Consider the following 19444-nt stretch of genomic DNA (forward strand, 5'->3'; position numbering starts at 1 on the left):
TCGAATGTTGTCTGACAAGCTTCATCAACCAGTGCAGAATTATCGCAGCCGGCTTTTAATGTGAGCTGGTATACATTCTTGACTAACAAGGCACTTTCACTAGAAACTCCTGTGCATGCCTCTGCAAAAAGTTCATTTCCACTCACATTTGGGCTCTGTTTTTTTAGCCGTGCAGTCAGCAGAGCAGTCAATTCGTGGGCTCTTCTTTCTTCTTTGTTCACTTTCTTTTTGCATGTAATTTGGGTAGTTCGGAAACACAGTCGGAACCGCTGTCGGAAGTAGAATCTTCAGTTTCGTTTCTTTCTTGTAGTCCGCGTCCGTAAAGTACAGTGAACATACCAGCGATTTATCACTCGGCTCCCACTTCGTGCCTCTTCCACCCGGGCCCTCCCGGGAAATATTCTTCAACCATGCTGCCCGCCGCTGAGGATCGCACGGAAATTCATGATATAGGATCGTCGGATCTTTCCTTGCGTTGGTGCTGCACAGCGGCACACAGCAGTTGCGCAGCATGGCACTGCATGTGCTAAAACATCTGTTTACACCGTACACGATCACACACGTGCGCACGTACAATACAGCAGTCGTGAATCGAAAAGAAACACGCTGCGACACGTGAGACTCACTGGTTCTGCGGCGCTCGGGCGCTCTCCCCGCTGCAAAGTGTCCCGGAGCAGTGGCGCCCCGACGGCGGAAACTGTAAACTCTCGCGTCACGCTCTCGCCCAGCAGAATCGGTGCGACGCGACGGGCCGCACCAAGTGCGTTGCCATTGAGCGGCCGTGGTACTAGAGTCCAAATAGTCAGTCTGCTAGTTTTAAATATGACAGACGAACAAGCAGACTTGGCCAATCTGATGTATGCCAGTCCACTGACATGTACAAAAGGTAGTAAAATTGCAACACCATAACATATCTGCACATGAAAACAAGTTGCCCAACTCTTGTTCTATGCTCTGCACCAACTGTAGTGATTATTATGCGAAGCATATTAACGTAGGTTTCGGGCCTTCGCGCGACGCCCGGCGGTGGCCACCATTGATCCTGAAGTTGGGTCACGTGACATGACGTCACGTGATGACGTCACACAGGCTGCAGATGGGGCCTCATATCGCGCCGTCTGTCGCCTCCCGGCGGTGGCCACCATTGACCCTGAAGTGAGATCACATGATGTGACGTCACGTGATGACGTCACACCGGCTGCAGATGGGGCCTCATATCGCGCCGTCGGACGTCGCCCGGCGGAGGCCTCCATGCTTCGGTTCGCGCCGTCGCGCGCGACGCGGCGGCGGCGCCACCATCGCTGCATCACGTGATATGTGACGTCACGCCAGGGATGAAGCGGCGCGCGCCCGCCGTCGCGTCAGTCTCTGTGCCCGCAACCGCGCCAGCGTCTTTGCGCCGGGCGTGTATGCGGTCAAGATGCCTCCAAACGCTAAGGACGTTGAAGACTCAGTGGGGAAACAGTTTAGACTTGGTGTTGTGTAGAAATGCTCAAAGACAATACAGAATAAGTGACGTGCAAACCAAGAGTCATGCATTTACGGACCATAAGAGTGTGTTTGTCAGGCTGCAAAGAATAAATACGATGATTAACCTAAAACCACGTCTCCGTTACTTAGCCCCATCCACACTGAGGCAGCTGCTTAACATGATTCGCATCCACTGGACTTAACCTTGATAAGCCTCCAATTTTTTAAATCATAATGTGCCCCTCACCTACACTTTCAGTGGCCAGCTCTCCAACATATATTGTAATGCAATCGCCTGTAGCATGGATTAAAGTAGACCTCAGAGATTTCTGATAACAGACCTCTCCCTGCTGTATTTTAATGTGATGTCAAAGGCCTATGGCCTGGTGAACAAAATTGTGTACTTTCATTTTTGAGCCAGTTTTTCCTGTGAGGACAACTGCCTTGCAGCCTTTCTTCTTCCCAATGAGAGCACCCTTGGTATGCCCGATGTTTTGCCTATAAGACCATAAACATGGGCCCTGATGGCACAGGTCAGGAGAGGTCTAATGTGCAAACAAACCACCGCAAAGCTGAAATACATGTGTTGCAAAAGCCGTACAGTTACTTTAAAGCTGCTATGTGAGATGTGCGCATAGTATGTACACTGGATAATTTCAGCATTTCACCCTCAAAAATAGAGTTAGCAGCCATTGGTGCACGACCACTCTGCTGGGCTGTACTGCGATGCCGCATTTCAGCATGTCTGCAGTGCATATAAAAAAACAACTTCCTTCTGTTCAAGAATGCTTTCGTGTGTCATATTCAGATCGCCGCTTAAAATCTGCGAGCTCCCCAGATTCGGCCAGTGGTCACTGCATCTAACAGCCCCTTGAAACTGAGTTGCAAGTGAATGCCACTCAGAATGGTCAATTCTGCTGTCTATGGATGCTCTAGGTAGTCGAGAAGCTGGTGCAACAACAAAACTCAGCTGGTGCTTGTACCCCTATCAATTCAAGAGCTGGGGATCGATCAGAAAATGGTCTGCAATGCTGATGCTTCCTTCAAAAGGGAGAGCCACATCACATTCACGAAGAACAGATTGGCAACTTCGCCACTTGCTGCAGTGTCTGTGATGCATGCATGCATGCATAGAGATGAATGAACTGATAAGCCGCTGATTAGGTGGGCTTCGATCAAATCTTAAGTAAAAGTACTCCGTGCATCAATTGCAAGCATGACCTATCTTGGGAAACCGTACTACTGCCTTATTGGTACTATTATTTTTCTATATGAAAGTGATCATAAACTGTTACGACTGCCATTCAAAATACACAAACTGGAGTAGCTCCCTTTCATTCATTTTTGCAGTGCGCGTAGACCAAAGACAAGTTGATAGCAGTGAAAACTGATAATCTATGATTCCTCCATGTCCTGCCTTCATTTCGTGTCATCTCTTGTCAACACAGTGCACAGCTAAAAAATTGATTAGCTGTTCATGACGTGGCAGGAAGGCTGGAAAACCGCATTGGCAACTTTCAGTAAGGTCATAATGCTAAGCGTTGATTTCACATTGCTTAGAATGAAACAGGCGCTACATGAGTGACCACAACTCTGCTGGTAAACAAAACACGCGCCCCAAGCGCTAATTTTCACAACAGTTGCAGGACGAGGCCGTTTTCAGATTTTATGGAAGTACAGGTGACCTTACTAAGCCTATTAACGATCGACCTGTATAATAAAGACCACAGGCCGTCCTAATGTTGAAACCTAAAGGAGCATATAAAGTAAACGCAGGAAGCGGGGGTTCTGATGCCTTGAGCACAGCAGACTCACGGCGCCGAGAATCTCTTACTTCCACAAATACACTTGACCCATGTGGATGGCTTGCTTGATAGAAGTACAGCTCTCGCTGACAGCTATTTGATTCAGTTGTTGAACTGACAGGAATCCAACCGGCGAACAACTTTCATCACTGCACCAGTTTCTTGATACCCACTGATTCCCTGATGCATGCATATTATCAGAAATCTAAATATGACACACAAAATAAAGCAAGCTTGGCCAGCAGGAGGTTGCCAGCTATATGAACCAAACACATGGGAGGTCAGCAGCGGTGTGCCACAGCGCAGCTTTACAACATGAACTGATGGGCGAGTTGATCGGACATGGTTCTTGTAAACCAGCGCAACGGCTCGAAGTTATACAACTAAGGGACAAAACACAGCGCTTAGGATATCCACTCTGTCGCAAACACATCTATTAACCTACGGCTCCTGAGCTCATCCTGCAACTCGCCTTACTATAGCAAGTAGCTCAGGAGGTTGTATTCTTGGCTCAAACGCACTCTTTGGGCCAAGACGTAGGACTTTCTGAATACCCCCAGGAATAGGCACACCTTCGACGTTTCGAACTTGGCTGAGCATCCCTACTTGCTTTGGAACGCACCCTCGAAGCAGTAGAGGCTGCTGCTGCCACTAAAACTCTATTGTGCTGTTGGTGAGCCGGCAAAGGCCAACTGAGGCTTCTTCAGTCTTCAAGAGAGAAGGGACATTCGAGAGAAAAGTGGCACAAAATGAGCTGGCTAATCAGCGCAACGCAGTTTTGTTGGCAGCAGCTCGTTCCACTACTTTGAGGGTACATTCCAAATAAGCAAACAGGGACGCTAAACGAAGTTCACAATGCTGAAGGTGTGCCTATTCCCGATGATATGCAACGAGTCCTATATCTTGGCCCAAAGTGCGCTGTTGAACCATGAATGCAAACTCCTGAGCTGCTTGCTGTGGCGAGGCGCGTTCCTTGACGAGCTGAGGAACCACACGCCAATATATGTGTTTCCGGTGGAGTGGATAAGCTAAGCATTGTGTTTTTTTCTTTCCTTGTTTGGCTTCGAGCTGTTGCGCTGTTTAACAAGAGCGCAGCTATGCCTCCATATATAAAACCTATATAAAGCATAACTGTGTGACTGCACTGTTTGAAAGGTACAGCGTGTTCCTTTTACAGACATTTTACCTTCTTGCTCACCAAGAAGCTGTGATAAAAGAAATGCACATACCTCATCGGTTGCTTCAAGAGTATCAAATGCCTTCAGAATGCTTTGCATTTCAATCCGAGTGGCCTGGCGCTTCTGCTTGTTTTTTTTTCTTTTTCACACAGGCATTGAGGGGCCTTAGAAATAAAGACAATTCTCGAACAAATTAGTGCTGCAAAGCATCAGCGCAACCATTTTCCTACCACCCATTTAAGGCTGTCTGCAGACACCCGCCTTCCTTTCATTAAAATTTGCTCTCTTGCAATGCTGGTCAAGGCTAAAGTAGGCGCTACTGACTGGCTGGGCCATGGTAACTGCTTGAACCTTGAAAGAATTTAACCAGTAGCAATCTCTGGACAGAATTACGCAGGAGTGTGCGATAGAGGAGCGCGTGAGCATGAAAAAGTTGCTAGAAAGGGCTCACCCTCTTTCGCTCGCAGTTGTGGGTTCTTTGCTGCTTGTAGAAGTGTTATAATATGACTCTGGTGAGATAGCTAATCTGCTGGGTCGTCCCCTTTCAGCTTGAACGTGGCTCCGTGCCGCCGGCGCTCTGCAGAGCGCCTCTCGCAGGCCCCTGGGGTACCACTGTGCAGGCACAGTGAGCGGCGTAGGCGGGTGCTTCGGTTTTGTTGTCAGCTAAAGTGCTCTGGATACAGCTTCTACGGGCCGGGGCAAGCACAGTGAGGTGCTCTCAACATCATCATCATTAGACTGACTACACCCACTGCCGGAAAAAGGCTTCCCTCATGTCTCTCTAATTAATCCTGTACTTTGCCAGCTGCGCCCACTGTTTGTCCTCAAGCTTCTTAATCTCATCTGCCCACCTAAACTTCTGCCGCCCCCTTCTACGCTTGCCTTTTTTCGAATCCACTCAGTTACCCTTAAGGACCTGTGGTTACCTTGCTTTCGCAGTGCATGCCCTGCTCGAGCCCATTTCTTCCTCTTGATTTTGGACGAGGATGTCATTCACCCGCGTCTGTTCCCTCACCCACTCTGCCCACTTTCGGTCTCTTAACATTAACTCTATTATTTTTTCTTTCCATAGCTTGCTGAGTTGTCTTTAACTTGAGTAGAACCTTTTTCTTTAGTCTCCTCGTTTCTGCCCCGTATGTGAGTACCGGCAGGATACAGCTGTTGTACACTTTTCTCTTGAGGGATATTGTGAACTGCCACCCCATTCTTATTCCGCGTTATTTCCCTCTCATGATCCGGATCAGCTTTCACTACCTGCCCTCAGCAGGCGTATTCTCTTACCACTTCCACACCACGCTACCCATTGTGAACTGGTGTTCCCTTCCTAGATTAGAACAATTCTTCGGTTTTCTGCAGGTTAATTTTTACACCCACCGTTCTGCTCTGCCTGTATAACTAATTGATCATGCTTTGCAATTCATATCCTGAGTGACTCAGCTAAGCCATGTCATCAGCAAATCGCAGATTATTTAGGTATTATCTATTAACTTTTATCCCTAACTGTCCCCAATTCAGGCCTCGGAATACCTCCTGTAAACAGGCAGTGAATAGCATTGGTGAGATCCTGTCTGCCTCCCTGATGCCCTTCCTTACTTGAATTTTATTGCTGACTTCATGGAGGACTATGGTAGCTATGCAGTTCCTAGAGACATCAAGTATTTTCCAACAAGGCTCTTGTACACCCTTATTTCGCAATGGCTGCATGACTGCCGAGGTTTCCACTGAGCCAAATGATTTCTCGTAATCTGTAAAGGCTATATATAGAGGTTGGTTATATTAAGGGCATTTCTCTATCACCTGACTGATAGTGTGAATATGATCTATTGTGGAATATTCTTTACGAAAGCCCGCCTGATCATTTGGTTTATTGAAGCCGAAAGTTGACCTGACTCTATAACCTATTACCTTAGTAAATACGATGTAGCCGACGCGCAGTAAGCTGATCGGTCTGTAATTTTTCAAGCCCTTGGCATATCCTTTCGTATGACTAAGATACTGTTAGCGTTCTTCCGAGCTTCTGGTGCGGTCGAGGTCATAAGGCATTGCGTATACAGGGTGGCTAGTTTTTCTAGCACAATCTCCTCTATATCCTCCAGCAAATCTGTTACTTATCCTCACCAGCTGCTTGTCCCCTCTCCAGTGCTCCTAAGGCTTTCTTTGCTTCCTCTTTCATTACTGACGGAACGACGCATTGCTGATCACTAATGTCTCCCTCATTAACGTTCCGATTGCTTTGGCTACTATATAGAATTGTGTAGAACTCTTCGGATACTTCAACTATCTTATGCATATCGCTAATGACATTGTCATCCTCGTCTCTTAACGCATACATCTCTTTTTTACCTATGCCTTGTTTTCTATTCGTCGCTTTTAGTCTACCTCCGTTCTTTAGAGCATGCTCTATTCTCTCCATATTAAACTTCCTTGTGTCGGCTTCCTTGCGCTTATTTATAATAACTTCGATAGCTCTGCTAGGTACATTTCCTAGTTCCTTGTGCTGTGGCAGACGACAAAGCTGGAGCACCTGCCTGCGACTGACACTGCACTAGTGCAGTAGTTTCCCAAGTGCCCGCAAGAGGTTCTTCGCAGAGCACTGGTAGCACGGAGCCATGTTCAAGCTGGAAGTGGACAACCCTGTACTCTACAAAGAAGGCATTTCAGAGTCCCTTTAAGATATGCACTGCACAGTATTGGGCCCTGATTACAAAAGCAATTCAACTGCAATTACCTAATACACCAAATGCGGCATACAATTCTTGGGGTGGTTTGTCATGATATGATGCAAGAAAGACCCTTACCTTAGCTGACTTGCTTATTTTTCAAAGGATGAGGTTTGGCGCAGGAGCCATTGAGGTCTTATAAGCAGCCATTAGCTCATCGAGACTTTCTGTCCGACAACACACAAAGGAGACTTGAAGTGCACATACAGATGCTTATGGTAAATGATGTCTGGAAAAGATGAAAATCTCATTTAAAATTCATGTGAATGCAAATTTATAAGCCAGGAATCTGCAACGGACTTTTGTGCATTATGTTACAGTTAGTGAAATTGCTTCATTAAACCGTGCGACTTGGTTTTGATGCTCTAAAGGACAAATTTATGACATTAGGCTTTCCTCATGTCCGCTGACTAGTGTTTAATCACAATGGATATCAGCGGTGAGGGAGAAATATGATGCTAAGTACCTCTCGACATTAGCTAGAGCGTCTGTTTCGAGATTTGCTTTTCCCGGACCATGTGATTGCCATTTAAGTGTGAAGACAAAAAGGACTTGAACTTCAAGAGCACAGACCTTTAGGCGAGTTTGTGCATTGCAGTCATGTACAAGCCCCAAAAAAACAATGACAAAGAACACAACACGAGGCAACACCAGCGGAAACACAACAACGAGGCAAAGAACACAACACAAGACAACACGAGCGCTCGTGTTGTAAGGCCCTTCTTCGTCCTTGTTTTTTTGCAGTTGTACATGACTGAGGTTCAGTTTCCCTTTTAACGGGTACTTCCGTTAAGGCACAGGAACGTTGACCGCATCTTTCTGCGATATTAGACTGAAAATTTCGTGGTAAAATGCATATTCTATCTGTCGGCACTTGCTGCATCAATTTTGTCAAGTTGAAGAAAACTGAACGTGCGAGACCTCCCTGAAAGTCTCGTAACTATTGGGCAATAAAATGTTCGCGCTCTATCTTTCTTCATGGCAAAGCCGTGGCACTGCAACACTGGTTCCGGTAGCTGGATGCGGCGCGGCATTGTTTACAAAACAAATTGTGGATTGCAGGTCTCGTCAATCTCCATGCCGTTCATAAAAAGCTGTGAACAACCCAAACTGTGCAATCAAATTTGACAATACAACGTGGCGATTTGCTGCCATTTTACAGCCCCATAACGAAACCCTCTTCCTAAGCGTAACTTCTGTGAACATGTTTTTCAGGGTCAGACTTGGTAGTTGTGGTTAAAGTCGTTCAACTTAATCTTTCAATCACGCAACTTCTTTCAAGAAGGGACCACCACCATTTGGCGGTCGCAGTGTCCGCCGACTACGGCGTGAGCGCCGCCACATTGTTGCACTTCGTATAGTGCAAGCCCGACATGAAATAGTTCTGTATTAAGCGAGCACTTTTGTAAAACCAATACGCAAGTAGGCCAGGCGTGCGCTGCACTGAGAACTTTTGCCACAGTAAAATAAAAGAACTGCGCGAATAAGACAGGACGGGTGACATAAAAACGACTCCACGGGCGCAGACTTCCAACAGTTTATTGATGAGTGAAAGTCCATGCTTTTATACTGCACGTGCCCCGCTCTTTTACTGCATGTGCTCCGCGCTTATACTGCATGCGTTTTCACTCAAGGAACAGTTGTAAGTCTCCACCCATGGTGTCATTATCGTTTATATGTCCTCTGTCCACTCTTATTCAAGCAGTTCTAACTTTTATTGAATAAACCAACTAACCCGCAAGAACACTTTTTTCATTGAAAACAGCGCAGAGGACGGGACCAAGAAAGGAAGAAACAGACACGGGCGCTGTCTTTCTTGGTCCCGTCTGCTGCGTTGTTTTGCATGCAAAGAATGTACCAACTAGCCGGGCTTACTCCATTGTTGAAGAACATTCTGCTAATGCGACAGCGCTGTACTTCTTGAACTGGCGCAGCAATGCACAAAATCGAACAGACCTCATATCACCGCTGACGTTATGAAGTGCTGCAGGCGAAAAGAATAAAATGATGTCTCACCGGCCAGTGCTGTCACATTTGCTGGATAAAAATTTTCGAACTGTCCGTCTTCGTCGATCCAATAGGCTTGAAGGGCTTTCTTTTTGTTGAAGTCTTGGACGTTCGCTGGTTTGAAGTTCTTGATAAGTGACACTGGTAATACAGCCCACTGTCTATCTTCCACATAATGGACGCACGCAAACATGGTGGTATTCAGTGAAAACAACCGATAGACTCGCAGAAACGTGTCAACTTGCAAGTATGTAACGCAAACAAACACTACGTACTGGGAGCCGTGGTACCAGTGTACATACGCAGGAACACATGCAGAAACATGTGGAGGAACATGTGCAATTAGCAAAAGGAGCAGGCCAGATTGTGTAAAGATCACACACAAATGCAGCGCTCCGCATGATGGCGTCAACAGCTAGACGTGGGAGAAGTGCAATTCAAATTGTTTTTTTGAGGAAAGGGAATGGAGCAGTAACTGTCTTGCACATCTCATTGACACCCGAACCGCGCCGTAAGGAAAGGTATAAAGAAAGGAATGAAAGAAAAATGGAAGAGGTACTGTAGCGAAGGCCGGGCTCCAGAAATAAATCACTTGGCCCCTCCGCGTTCATTGGCTGCGTGTGGCCCGGGGAACGACGGCTGCGTCACGGAATCGCCACGAGTGATGTGTGACGGATGCGGTGCAGTGGAAACACTAGAACACCTGCTTTTTCACTGTGCCGCGTCCGCCGATGCTCGTCGCGATATGCTCGTGGCCTATAAGGCGCAGGGCATACTATCAGAATCCATCAAGAAGCTATTGTGGCAGCAGGGCAGTGCGCGCACTCGTGAGCGAACTTTGGTGAGCCTCTCTGCATTCCTAGAACACACGGGCTTGACGCCCCGTCTGTTCTCCGTCAGGTAGTTACACACAGTGACCGATCGCTCCGCGAGTTCTACCTTGAACGATTAATAACTGGACGCCTCACTCCAGTTGTAGCCAACACAGTGCTGGGGAATCGCCGCTAGGGGCCCGAGTGAGTGGGCGCTTCTCGCATCGACTCCGCCAATTTCTGGCTCCTGTGCCCAGCTAGGTCTTCCCAAGGACCCATCAAGACCCTCAACGGATCCAGGAAGGTACACGGGCCCCTACCGTTATCAACTTTTGGATGTGCCCGATTATTTACAAGAACTGGTAAGTGAAAACGTCTCCGCCTCCTGTGCCGCTGCGCTAAGCCTCGCCTCATCGAGGCGAGCCTCGCCGGCGCGCTGCGTTCCTCACTCACCGGCAGCGCACCTACCCCCAGCAGCCATGGAGGTGCAAGCGCAGAGGGAAGACCTTCGTCCCAGTGCGTGTACTCCGATACTCCGCGCGTACAAGGGTGAAATCTCAAGCGCGGAAACGCTGGCCATGTCCCATCAAGCAGCGTCTGTTCCATCTACGCCTACGGCGTCCGCGTCCGCTACCCCTGCGACTTTCAAGACTACATACAGGCCTCAACAAGAACAGCTGCGCGCGACGCACGCAGTCGCACACCGAAGCAAACAACTTGCTTCACTCCCTCCCGGCACTATACGGGTAGTTTACCGATCAAGAGGAGGCCTCGCTTTGAAAGGCACCATGGCGCTGCCACTCCTGCAAGCCCTGCAAGTCAGCGCTGCTGGCCGTGACCTCGGGGATATTCACCTGAGGATCCACCCTGCGAATAACACCTTCACGGTCGCTACCCCTATGAGACAACCGCCCTTCACCTCGTCCAGCTCAGGGAAGTTTGTCCTCCAAGAGACCGCTTACCCTGTCGCAGCCTACATTGCACCGCCGACGGCGGCTGTGCGTGGAATCATCTTGCAAGCCTACTGGGAGGAGACGCCGGAGCAGATGCTACGGGACCTCCAGACCCGTAACCCGTACGCTGATATCATTGCAGCCCGCAGAATGGGTAGGACTCATTCCGTTCTGATCACCTTTGCGCACGGACCAGTCCCGCACACCATACGCTACATGAGTGTAGTGTACAGATGCACGCCGTACAAGGGAAGTCCAGACGCGTGCACGAACTGTCGTCGGCCGGGCCATAGGTATGACGTGTGCCCGCACCCCAAGACTGGTCTCTGCCCGCGGTGCGGAGACAAGCATGAACCGCAAGATGTGCCCTCCTGCCTCCCGACCTGCATTCTCTGTGGAGGCCAGCACCTCACGGGCACCGGCTCGTGCATGGCTAGAAATCACACCGCCCAACCACGCAACCCATCGCCCCTGAAAGCAATGCCCCCTAACAAGGATGACTTTCATCCGCTGCAAACTAACAAGAACGACTTTCCTCCGCTGAAAACGACCCTCCCGTCAACTGCAACATGGGCCTCCAAGGCTGCCGGGACGAACACCAGGACCTCCCAGGACCCGGACGTGAGGGCTCTGCGAGAGGAGGTAAAGCAGCTCAGGGCAGCCCTCTCTACCGCCACCTCTGCTGTATCTCCCCATCCACCCCCCCTCCCCTTCACCCACCCAACCCGCCCAACCCGCTCAACCTCCCCATTAAAAAAAGAAGGCCTGATGAGAGCGCAGTCGAACCAATAGAGCTAGACGCCAAATTTCAGGCCTTCGCCCAAAACTTGGAAGCCAGGCTCACAGAGCGCATTACTGCGCAGCTCACGGTACAGTGCCAGCTTATGATTGAATCTACCATTACCCGTCTAATGGATAGTGTCATATGTAGCATCATGACCAAGATAGAGGGGCGCTTAACTGGCCTCACTCCTGGACTCTCAACGGACTATCCTCCCACAGTACCACTCTCCACACCCCTCCTTCCCCTCACTACCCAACAACATGGCTCCTCCGACGGGCCTTAATTCTTTACAGATTATTCAGTGGAATTGCAGGGGCTTTCGGCAAAAGCGCAATCCTCTGCAGCAAATTATAGCAAGTTCGTCATCCCCACCGGACATTATCACCATTCAGGACGCCAATGTTTGCAGGCAGCTGCCAGGATACGCTTTTATCCCCTCAGACCCCACTGATCTTCCTCGGGTGGTCACATATATCAATAAATCCTTGCATTACATGGAGCACGTAATTACCTCTCCTATCGCTAACAGCCTTATTGAAGTCTTACCGCCCACACCTGAAAAATCAAGCCTGTTCTTTCTTAACTGCTACCTTCTCCCACGTCAGCCAAATAACTTACTCTCCTCATTCCTCAAATCCGCAACCCAGTTGGCCGGATCAAACCCCCTACTTATTGCCGGAGATTTTAATTGCGCTCACGTGGACTGGGGCTATCGGCGCACCAACCACAGAGGCACATTTTTGTACAATGAGACGCTGGCGCTCCACCTGACCATCTCTAATGATTTCAGCTTACCTACGCGGATTGATAACAGTGTTACTGCCGTTACTAGCGCAGACCTCACGCTTGGTAGAAAGTTGGACCACCTGCAGTATGAAAGAATGCTTTCCACACTAGGCAGCGATCATCACCTAATTCGAATAACGCTATACTATCGCCGATCTCAGCGCAAATTTACCATTAAGCACACTAATTGGGACGCGCTCCGCAAATTTAGACAAGCGCAGCCAACACAGGCCGCCTTCGACCTAGGCACCTGGATTATTCAGTTGCAAAAAGACATTCGCCAACACACTCAAACGCTCGACTCTACGCCAGACACCCCTGTTATTGACAGCAAGCTCGCCCACCCCCTCAAAGCACAGGACAACATAACGCAAAGGTGGAAGACTCAGAAGCACAATAGGAGACTAAAACTCAAACTTGCCCAGATTAAATCCCAAATAATACAATGTAGTGCCACTCTTTGCAAAGCTAACTGGGCTCAGGTTTGTGACGGTCTCCGCGGCAATCTCTCCACAACCCGCGCTTGGCATCTATTACGGCACATGCTAGACCCACGCAATCCAAATCTCAGACGCGCCTTAGCATTCGCCGCCTCGCTCACAACCATCGACCGGACACCGACGTCTTCCTCGCCCAGGTGAAATGCACCTATACAACCCCCGGTCTCCCTTGCAAGTACCCTGATTATGCAGGCCCACCCCAGCCCGAACTTTACGCCCTTATTACAGAATCAGAATTTCGCGCCGCCCTATTCAAATTACGGAATACCGCTCCCGGAAAGGATCAAATTTTCAATGCAGCTATCAGAAATCTTGACGATGCTTCCATCTCTGACTTAGTCAACTACTTTAACGAATGTTTGGAGGCATGTACTCTCCCTGCCTCGTGGAAGCATGGAAAAATTATTTTTATTCTAAAACCCCACAAGCCTATCACCCTAGACAACATCCACCCCATTTCTCTTACATCCTGTCTAGGCAAGGTCTTCGAGAACATAATTCTTGCTCGGCTAACAACGTACATGGAAGACAACCAACTTTTCCCCCACAGTATGCTCGGATTTCGTGCGCATCTATCTGCGCAGGACGCCCTACTTCAATTGCGCATGACGTGCGTGATGATACCATCCCCCACCACACTAAAGCTATGTAGTTGACCTCACCAAGGCATTTGACAGAATTCGACACGATGCCATCTTACGGGAACTGCAGGCTCTACAGATAGGCCCTAAAACCTACAATTACGCTCGCGCGTTTCTCTCGGGCCACACTGCCTCCCTGCACATAGATCAGATTACCACATCCCCTTATACACTCGGAGAGCTCGGAGCTCCTCAAGGAGGGGTCCTTTTTCCCCTTTTCTTTAACGTTGCTCTCATCCCCCTAGCTCACAAACTGGCTCTTATCCCACACCTAAAGCATACCCTGTACGCTGATGACATTACCACATGGACCACTCATGGCTCTGACGGGGAAATTGAGGAAATTCTTCAGTTAGCAGGAGACTCCATCTCCTCTCACGCGTCATCCATCGGGCTCCAATGTTCCCCATCTAAGTCCGCGCTCTTCCTAATTAGGCCAAGATCTAGCGCTAACTCGCCCATCCAAATCAATTTAAAAGGATACCCTATCCCCATCACACCCGCCCTCCGCATCCTTGGCCTCCACTTGCAGGATTCTGGACGAAATGAACATACCCTTAAAAGGCTCAAGGCCTCCACGCAATCCGTGTTGCACCTTCTTCGCCGAGTGTCCTCCCTTAACAAGGGTTTAGACGAAGCGGACAACATGAAAGTAGTGCACGCATTTACGCTTAGCCGGATTCTATACGGAACCCCATATCTCAATTTGAACCACACGGAAACCGAATGCGTGAACGCAATGATCCGCCTTGCGACTAAGGCAGCCCTAAACCTACCTCGTAGCACTAGCACAGCCAAACTTCTTGCACTAGGCATGCATAACACCATTCAAGAACTAGTTGACGCGCACCTTCAGACACAGTACCTTAGACTTGCCACGAGCGCCACTGGCCGCCATATACTCTCCTCCCTTCGCATCAACATTCCCGCTAACCAGTCAACTCTTATACCCATCCCTCGACACATCCATACACCTCTCGTTGTGAAACCCCTTCCTCGAAACGTCCATCCCCAATATCACATCCCTCGCCGCGTAGCTCGCGCTAATGCCCTCCATAAGTACCATGGGTAAGCCCAAGATGCCGTTTGGGTAGATGCCGCATGTACAGCGCATGAAGCGGTAGCAGTTGCCTACAATCCAACCCTACCTTACCCCCTAACTCACCGTCTTCCATCGGGCTCTACGCCTGAGGAGGAAGAGGAGACGCCATCGCCCTAGCCCTTGCACATTCGGACGCCCAATACATCTTCAGCGACTCCAAAACGGCTCTGTCCAACTTTGCCAGGGGCAGGATTCACGCCCCTGCCTGGCAATTGTTGAACACCCCTACCCAAAATTTACCGCGCAGGGTAGAGCTTCAGTGGGTGCCGGCTCACTCTGGGAACCCTGTAAACGAGGCTGCCGATAAATTGGCCCGAGGTCTGATTTGCCGGGCTCAGGACAGTCTCGATCCAGGATTCACGAGGGAGCGGGCGCACAGCTTTGCGGAGCTCACGCAAATACCCCGTTTGTAACGTCGGCCTTACCCTCTTCCCCACCCCTCTCTTACGCACTCCCAACAGATCCTCTTCAGACGCCTCCAGACCCGCTCTCTGTCATCACCTCAGCTTTTATTACACTATTGCGGCACATCCCCTGCATGCTCCCTATGTAGTGACCCCCACGCCACACTCTCCCATATCCTTTTCCGCTGCCCTGCTGACCCTCCCGCGCGGGGACAGCACTCCATCTCTAGCTGGGAGAACTGGGAGGTCCTGCTTATATCTGCAAACCCGACATCGCAGCTTGCTGCGCTGACTCGGGCCGCCGACATCATGTCCCGGCATTGCCTACTTGATGCAGTGCGGGACCGCGCAGTGGCCCAGGGACCCAGCTGGGTCTAAAACTCACTTGCTTAATAAAGTTTTTTCTGTTGTGTCACACTGCTGTGCGCATGTGTTTTAATTCCTCTAAAATGAACTAATCACGCGCACAACCTGGACACATTTCTTATTGTGTAAATAGTTTGTAAATATTACTTCTCCCCCTATCCTCTCGTTCTGTCCCCTCACCTCTTTCATTCCCTTTCTCCATTCTACCTGCTATCCTTAATTTCCGCTGCCCCAGCTAAGGTACTTCAGTATCGATGGCAGATGCCGGGGCTAGAAAAAACCTTTTCCTTCCGTTTTACTATTATTTTAATAGAAAAAACCACTACCACCGCCACCATCCGCCTCTTGCCTTTGTCGTTCTTGCTTACGATGTAGCTATCAACTTGCCGAGATTTTTTCTTTGATGAATGCATTTTTACTTCCATCCCATCTAGGACATTTATGGCACACTGTCACGGATCTCTCCAGAGAACACTCAGACCGAAAGGATGGACTAGGCGACGGGTGTACCCACACAAACGCACATTTAATACACCCTACGTGGCACACACACTAGAACACAAAACACAAACACTATAAATACACACGACCAGGACACACTGCTACTAGCGTCTACTACTATGTTCTACTATTAGTGGTCGGCGTTCGTGCTCACGGTTGGTTCGGTGTGGCTGCAGCGTTGTACGGTTAATAATAATAATTGGCTTTTTGGGGGGAAAGGAAATGTCGCAGTATCTGTCTCATATATCGTTGGATACCTGAACCGCGCCGTAAGGGAAGGGACAAGGGAGGGAGTGAAAGACGAAAGGAAGAAAGGGGTGCCGTATTGTACGGTTCCAGTAGGCGGCGTCAAGGCGGCGTTCGCCGTGCTTGGACTGGCGTCGCTGGCTGCGTCGTACAAGCTCCCGGTCCAAGCGCCCGTGGAGGTGATGCCGGTGTTGTTGGCGTTGGGGGCACCACCCGGATGGGTTGCAACAGCGCTGGAGACACCCCTGGCCATAGCAGGTGGTAGCGTCCTCTGTTGACTCCCCGGAACGGGCTCAGGCACGGCAGGGAGTCCACGAAGCGGAGTCGTAGAACGCGAGCTCACTGGAGCAGTAGCTGGCGTCGCTCTCTTCCAGCCAAAGTGTCCCTGACCCGCCGGAGCCTCTGCTTCTCTGCTGTTCTCCCCCAGTGCCTCGCTCTCACTCGCCCTTTTATAGCCTCGGTGTTAGTCCACGTAAGCCTTGTCGTCGTCTCTTCTCCACCAATAATCTTTCTCCACCTCGCCGAATGCTTCTCCACCAAGCATCTCTCTCCACCTCACCGAATGCTTCTTATTCCTCTTCTTTATTCTTCGGTTAATCTACGTCATCTTTTTCACACCATTTTCCTTTAAAATTTAATTTAGGCTCCTTAATATATGTGACAAGAGCCCCCTCTCTCAAGAGTTTTTCCATGAAAAACTGCTCACGTCATTCTCATCTTCAAGCCATCCTACCAGCCGACTATCTTCTATGGGTGGTGGTGGTGGTGAAAACATTTATTACGGATGAATAGGAGGTATGTTTCGATCAGCCCGTAAGGGACCGATCCGTACAAGAACTAGGTGGAGGTCCCTAGTATGGGACTCCAGTGGCGGTTGCCGCCGCCCGGGCGTGCCCGACTAAGGCTTGTTGGGCCTGTTAGTCGTGGCAGCCGAGCAGGGTCGCCTCCCAGTCCTCCCGGCTTGGGTTGGGGATGGGGGGAATAGCGGGGTTGGAGGGGCAGGCCCAAACCATGTGATAGGTGTCAGAGGACACTGCACTACAGTGTGGGCAGCTGCCACTAAAGGAGGGGTCGAAATGTTTTAGCGCTGCCGGGCACAGCAATGTATTGGTGAGAAGGCGGAGAAGGAGCCGCTCATCCGCCTTCTTCAGGCCTTTACATGGACTAGGGTAAAGGAGATGACAATTTTGATAATATGTTGTAATATCTTTGAATGTATAGACCGGATTAAAATCGGGTTCCTGATCGGATGGGGAGGAGAAAACAGCCCGGTGAGAGAGCGCGCGGGCTGCTGCGTCTGCTGCCTCGTTTCCTGCCAACCCCTGATGAGCAGGGGCCCATATGAGGTAACGGTGTGCGGGGTCCGTATCCCGTATGCAATTTTGGTATATTCGATAGGCTACGAAGGGAGTGCAGCCTTGTTCGACGTTCCGACAGGCCCCTCGCGAGTCGGTGATTATGTATTTTGAATTGGAATGTGAGGCCGCGAGAGCAATCACGACCTCTTCTGCTTGTGTTACACTGCGGGCTCTGAAAGTTAGGCCGTTAACTGTGTTGCTGTTGTGAACTACCGTGGCCGTGTACCATCCCCCGTGGTGAGGGCCGGAGGCGTCCACGTAGTAGACACCTGTTTTGTTGCCATAATATCGGGCTAGCGCTTCCGCTCATGCCAGGCGCCGACCATTATGGTCTTCCTGTGACATGTTTGCTGGAAGAGGCCGCACGTGGAGGGCACGTCTCCACAGTTCCGGGATGCGAAACCTGTCTTCCATTGGAGGGGTGTGTTGGATATGGAGTCGAGCAAGAAGGCGGCGACCCGACTCCGTTAGCGACAGGCGCGTGTACTGGTTTGTAAGGTGCGCCTCCCGGAGCTCCCGGAAAGTGTTCACCACCCCAAGAGCCATAAGCCGGCTGTTTGAAGTAGTGATGGGGAGGTCAAGGACACGTTTAACAATTTTGCGAAGGATGACCTCAAGGGCGTCCTCCTCTTGTTTCCGTAGGTGGAGATAAGGAGTCAAATAGAGAATTCGACTAGTTACGAAGGCGTTTGCCAGCCGCAAGGCATCCTTACTTCGTAACCCTCCGCGTTTGTTGGAAACCCGGCGGACCATGCGGCCCACCTGGTCCCCCACCTTACGGAGTTTGGCCAATGTAGTGTCTGGCCGCCTGTGTTTGTGGATGTAGAGTCCGAGTACCCGTATCTCATCACTTTCGCGTATGGGACCGCTCTCAAGAGAGAGAGATATTTTAGTTGTGCACTTCTGTGAGGGGCGGAGGTGCACAAATTCCGATTTTTGAGGGGAACATTGAAGACCGCAGCGGCGGACGTAGCGGTCTACTATCGTCGCCGCTGTTTGCAGGCTGGTTTCAATGTCTCCTGTGCTGCCCTGTGTGGCCCACAGAGTGATGTCATCGGCGTACAGGGCGTGCTGCACGCCGGCGACACCACTCAGCTGGGCCGGCAGGTGCATCATGGCCAGATTAAAGAGCAGCGGGGAAAGTACCGCGCCTTGAGGGGTTCCCCGTGTGCCGAGTAGGTAAGGACCATGGTCTCTATCTTGAATTCGAATGTAGGATTGACGATCCATTAAAAATTGGCTTATGTATTGGAATGTGTTGAGGCCACAGTCGGTGTGACTTAGGTTAGTGAGTATGATCTCATGTGTTACATTGTCAAATGCCCCTTTAAGATCCAGGGCGTGTACTCCCCGGTCATTATGGGGGCATTCGAGGGGGTCAAGGACTTCCCGATTGAGTTGCAGGAGGACATCCTGTGCGGATCTGTGTGGGCGGAATCCGAACATGGTGCTCGCAAAGACTTGTTTGTGTTCAAGATATGTAGATAACCGATCCCGCACCATCGTCTCCATTAGTTTGCCCACACATGAGGTGAGAGAGATGGGGCGGAGGTTATCTGTGTCAATTGGTTTGCCAGCTTTAGGAATAAAAGTCACCAAAGCCGTTTTCCATTCGATTGGCAGGGGGGTGTCCCCGCGCCAAATCGCATTGACGTATTCCAGGAGGGACTGGTATGCCAAGTCGGGCAGGTTCGTCAAAAGCTTGACGGTGACCTTATCCCGTCCTGGCGCAGTGCCCCGTTTCATTTTGGCGAGAGCCGCCCGCAGATCATGGAGCTGGAAAGGTTGATCCAGCTCCGTGTTTTCTCTGC

Source organism: Amblyomma americanum, chromosome 5 (assembly GCF_052857255.1).
Source record: "Amblyomma americanum isolate KBUSLIRL-KWMA chromosome 5, ASM5285725v1, whole genome shotgun sequence".
Classification (NCBI taxonomy): Eukaryota; Metazoa; Arthropoda; class Arachnida; order Ixodida; family Ixodidae; genus Amblyomma; species Amblyomma americanum.